Here is a 6000-nt window from a genome sequence, read left to right on the forward strand (position 1 = left end):
GCCGTCTAGCCCCATGCACGGAGCGATCGGCGGTAGCTCGTTAACGGAGATTTGCCGTGTTGTGGCGTTAAGGTCATTTCAACGAGATTAACCTGAAAGCACTAGTGGGAACACAACGAATATGACTGCACATTTACGCCGACATCATCCTAGTGCAAAGACAAGTGGAAGCAGACAAAAAAAAGCAAGCATGCTACTAACTTTAGCCGAGTCATTTAGACAGCTGTTAGCACATGATTCTCCTTATGCTGCTGAGAATATAGCCCAGAAGAAGCGGATAGTATAGCTTTTATTTTGGAAAGAGCCATTTCTCTGTAATAAACTCTCTTTTCCAAAGATGAGTGATTCCTCAATCAGATACAGGGCTTGCAATATCGCTAGCCCGACGTCCTGGAGCTAGCGATTTTTTTCAGTCGGGCTACCAAAATCTTTCTCTTCCCTGCCCGTCGGGCTATTGTAGGAAAAATATATGTCAATGCTTTTGCATTCTTTCAGAAATGTAGCTGGGTAATTATGTCATTGGCATCGGTGAGCCACTGTCAATATGTGACATATTGAAGTCGCGTTTGAATTTGCGCTTGTTTTTTTGCTTTCACTTTGCAATCGTGCGAACTGTGTATAGAGAGCGACAGCACTGATCTGTGAGTGATGATAATTTGTGCACCATTCCTCTGACATCGTCTTATTAATCGTTAGCTTACTATGCAAACATGACAAGTGAAATCTCCCGCAGCTTACACATGTGAGAGGTTGATCGCGCAGAGAATCGCTGAGCTTATGTGAGTGAGCGTGTAAAAGCATTTCAGTTCTGCTGAGCCAAATAAGACAGGTCAGGGTGAAGAAGTGACAGCCAAAGAAAAGCTTACCACAAAACGGAGAAGTTATGACAAATCAGACTATAAGGCAAAAAGAAAGTGCAGCTTTATGGTTTCATGGACAAAAGAATTTCTGTGGCTGCAATATGACGAGCTAAATAACCAGGGGTGTACATAAGTGGTCCGCAGGTGCGCATTCGCTGTCAAAATAAAAAACACGCACAAGGGTTAGGGTTAAATTTAAAAACTGTACTTTTGAGTTAAAATATATATTTATAATTTTAATAAATGACAAATTAAAAATGCATGAACATTTTTTTGTATCGAAAAAATATCGAACCGTGACACCAAAGTATCGAACCGAACCGAACCGTGAATTTTGTGTATCGTTGCACCCCTAATATATATATATATATATATATATATATATATATATAGAGAGAGAGAGAGAGAGAGAGAGAGAGAGAGATAGAGACATGTTAAACAGGCCACAGAAACTTCTAGATCGCTGCATTTTGACAAAAATTTATATTTAAAAACAATGAAAACATTTAAAATTGGCTATATTTTTTAAAAATTATATATAAACGAAACACCTGCAGTGAGTAAAACAATGAAGACCTTGGATTTGCAAAGTGGACATAACATAACTTTTCCTATTAGTTGATACAATTCAGTTTAATTCAGTTTTATTTATATAGTGTCAATTTACAATTAGCACTTTTAATTGTAGCTTAAAGACCCTACAGCGTTAGAGAGAAAACCCCTACAATCTGATGGCCCCCTACAACCAAGCACTTGGCAACAGTGTGAAGGAAAAACTCCATTTTAACAGGAAGAAACCTCCAGCAGTAACAGGCTCAGGGAGGGCCGGCTATCTGCCATGACAGGGGTGAGGGGAGAGAGACAGATCTTTAAGACATTGGGGGGAGCTTAAATTATTCAACATTGTGTTTCCCAGTTCTTACAACTCCATAGAGGAGCACTGGGTGACATAAATTTTTGTCAAAATGCAGCGATCTAGAAGTTTCTGTGGCCTGTTTAACATGTCTCTGGAACTTTGAAATTAATAACATGTGAGTTTACACATGGCTATGATGACCTCACACGCCTTTTAAGAGAATGAGATACTCAACAAAGTACATTTTTACTATAGTTTGATTTTAAATTAACATTCAATGCTAGTTTTTCCCATTATCACTGCTTAAAATGTTCCCGTGTAATAATTGTTCATAAATGTTTTATGCATAAAGGTTAAGCAGAGGAGATGTCCTTGGTGCATTCATATACAAATGCATAGTAATAAACGTAATAAAAATAAACCTTACAGTACCTCTATTGTAATGGGGTTTCCTTGCAGCTAAATCCTACTGTAGAGTGTACGGCAGAGCATGCTGTGTGCATTATGTGAGAGGGTCTGTGACTATAGAAAGACATCTATCAAAATCGCATAATGGCCACCATCAAGAAGCGCTGTGAAGTAAAAACACATGGAAAGAAGATTCCCCTCTTTATTAGCTGTCATCTTTCCCGTGAATATATGTGCAAATAAATGACTAGTATCGCACAGGGAGCAAATGTGGCCCGAATGAAGCCCTGGAAATGGGAGGGTGGAAGGGGAAGTGAGGATATGTGTGTCTGTGCATGCGTGTGTGTGTTTGAGGGGGGTCCACGGATGAAAAATCATCACCGGTCCGAATGCAGATATTGTGGCAGCCTCACACTCTTGCCAGTGTCATCCTCCATTCGTCACTGTCCGCAAGCCTGCCTCTCATTAAGTGGCCCCGCTCCGGCGACAACTTAATTTCCTTAAGAGGACCAGACACCTGATTCAATTGTGCACCCATTACAGATTTGTTTTCCCCGTCTAGGCCTCGCTGGGTCTACATAGCTCTGAACAGAAATACACTCCCACTATATTAAATGTTGTGGACGTAATTCCCAGACATATGATTCATGTCTGCCTCCCAGTATCCATCGCTCAAAATGCCCTCAGCTCACATGGTGGTGGTGTAGCTCCAGTCAGCTGGGCTGGTTCAGCACAGTTCCTGCTGCTGTAGATATTATATCATCACTGATGTGTTTTATTTCATATGTTCACATTGCTTTTTTTTTTTTGATAGAGCCTCATGGGTGAAATCCTAGCAGGGTGTGCACATAAACTGTCCTTTGTTCATCTGGTTCTTTCTAGTTTTTCATATTATTTTGATTTCTGATAGCTACCCCAATGAATTTGCTGTGTCTTGAATACTATTTTAAACATGACAAACTTGCCTCCCCTAATTAATAAGCCTATTGGCTAGTTATCACGTCATCCAAAAACCCAGAGCTCGTCAATAATTCAGAAACACTTTTGAGCCATTTCAACATGACTGCTCCTCGGTCTTCTGTCTTTGTAGATCAGACAGCGTAAGATGTTTTTACCTGTACATCAGCACAAGTGAGACTTCCATTGTCCATTTGACTGCTGGTCTCTATGGTTTACCTCTCACCTGCACCTGTCAGTCAAACGGTAGCCATTGGAGACCGGTGGGAACCAGCGTTTTCTCTTGTACAGGGTTTAACTGATTGTTGCTGTAATTTTTCTGTCATGGCTTTTATCCGCAAAGTGTGAGTGTGTTTGATACCAGATGTTCACCAAAAAAACACACAAAAGCCTCATGTATTCATTTATTTATGGCTCGCTCTGTTTTTTTTCTTTTTGTTTTGTTTTTGTTTTTTTGCAATCATCCTGTCATTTACCCATAACAGCATTTCCTTTGAGGAGTTATATTTGATCTCCCAATCATCCAAATAGGACCATACATCAGCGTGCACTGTTTTGGTGCTGGTAATACTCTAAATCCTGAGTAAAGCTACGGATTAACACCCACTGTCCTCACATCTACGGAAACACACGCGCGCACACACACTGAGAGTGCAGGTTTTGCCTTAAACCTATCCAGAAGACACCTGCAAAATATAAAACTGCTGAGTATGGGTCTGTTTTCAGCAGCCAATAAAGCTCCGAGAAAACTTAAAGTTACAGAAGGCATTTGCTCCCCCTCGCTGCTCCCTTCCTGTGATGGTTTCCCTCTGATCCTGCTCAATGTGTTTGTGTGTTTACGTGTGTGTGCGCACTTCATTTGCTTTTCTATTGGCAAGTTCAAAATGCAAAGAAAATCCAGGTATTAAAATATTATGAAAATGGAATAAAAGTGGAGGTCAGCTAATTTAGAAAAAAAGTCATTTATTTTCCAGTTGTTCAGCAAAACTTGTAAGGACATGTCTGCTACATGTTGTAAAACAAACAAGTGGTCTTATATAAATCTCCTTATCCATATAAATAATGTCAGTTTTATTTAGTTTCCAATTTCTGCTTAAAGCTTCTTTTTAAAATCACATCTCTTTCTATAAATTCCTGATTCCTCTGCAGCTTTTTTCCATTTTACCTCTTTATTTCCTGCATTTTGCTCCAACTGGTCCTCAGCAGCGTGTGTGGAGGAGTGTCTCCTGTTCCCCCTGTCCTCTCCCTCTCCAGGAGCTTCAAAAGGAGGAGGACCCACGCAGGGTGTTTGAAGAGCTCACTGACACTCCCCTATGGGTGGTGAACTGGCAGATGCTGAAACCACACAACTCTATCTATGCAGGAGGAGCATCCTTCTCATCTGCTTTTGTACCCCAGCCACTGGTTTTTCTTGCAGCCATGAACCAGACATTAGTTTCAACAGAATGATTGTTTGTAGGTTTGTAACAATGTGCAGTCACCGAAAGCCTTCCTTCAGTCTTGCTCTTACAACCATTTTAGTTTTAGACCTCAAGGCTGTAGCGTAAATATGACGAGTATTTTTGATTTTATAGGATATCAGTGTGGGTGATAAAAAAATGCTACTATGGCCTTTGAATGCAACCATTATGAATAAAGCATTTCACATTTTGAGAGCTGTCTAACATCTGTAGTTCCAAATTTTTGTTTCTTTTTTAGTTAAATTAAATTTTTAAGGCTGATGTGACCCTCTTGTCTCGTAATTTTTACCTTGGAGGTTCAAAAACAGGGTCGCAGCAGCCAGATCTAATCTAATTAATAACCGATTACGAGATGACATTGAATTAAATTCTGCAGAAGCATGTGTTTCTAGAAGGACTTATTCATGATCATCTGTGATGTCAACTGCGGAGCTCTAAGGCTAATGCTAAAGTCAAACTAAGGAAACCAGGAGATGAACGCCTAAATTAATACAACTGTGTGCAGTGATGATGAGGGACAAGATTGTTGTCTTCAAAATGAATCAGGTGCATCAAGAAACTAGCAGTTTGTGATTGAATGCAGCTGAGTTGATAATCCATTTGCAAAAATATGGCAATTAACTGTTAGAAAACTGCTGCAGTCTGCATACGCAGAAATTCACATTAAGCAGGCAATCACATTAACATTAACATAAGTGTAGACAGAAATGTGTAGATTTGAAACAGAAATTCTGCCACAAATAGTGATGTAGTTGCTGCAGGACAATGGTTTAATTGCAAACAGAATCAGACACCCAGCAACCTTTTTTATGTAGGAATGTAACCAAAACAAAACCAGTTGTCAACCAGTTGATTCGAGTCCCCTGTTACAAAGAGACATAATACAGTTGAATTGGATGTAGTAGCACAAACTGACTCTGATCGATTGGAACGTGTTGGCTGTATATCGCAGTTTAAAAACTAGACAGCAATTGTTTGCAGACAGTCTCCAATCTGTTTGAGAGTGACTGCAGTCAATTTGAGTCAGACTATGATTATTCGGAGACAGCTTTTCTCCAACTAGTCACCTTGCAATTGAAAGTGGTCACCCAGAGGTCAGCTGCTCTTTGCATTTGGTCTACAACTGCAAAAAACTTCAGTGCAGTTACTGGGCAACCAGATTTTTCCTAGTCATCTGTTATTTAATGTGACTGAGCCATAAAATAACTGTAGAGTTGCACCAGGGGTAATGATGGTTGGTCTGCCACTTTGCTCCAGGCTAAAAGACTTAAAAGTCTGGGATAAATAAATACAAAGTCTTCATCAGACATGACCCACATAGGATGTTACTGATTTATGGTTTTTGAAACTATCATATAAACTGAACTAAAACTAAAAGCCTCATGTTCTCCTCTGGACATGCTGTCGTAACTTCAGCAGTTCCTGGTGTTTTTGTCTACCCGCACCATCCATAGTTTAC

Source organism: Aulonocara sp. 'chitande type north' Nkhata Bay, linkage group LG6 (assembly GCF_057382095.1).
Source record: "Aulonocara sp. 'chitande type north' Nkhata Bay isolate Kocher_YH1m ecotype deep benthic linkage group LG6, A_spYH_male_GT1.1, whole genome shotgun sequence".
Lineage (NCBI taxonomy): Eukaryota > Metazoa > Chordata > Actinopteri > Cichliformes > Cichlidae > Aulonocara > Aulonocara sp. 'chitande type north' Nkhata Bay.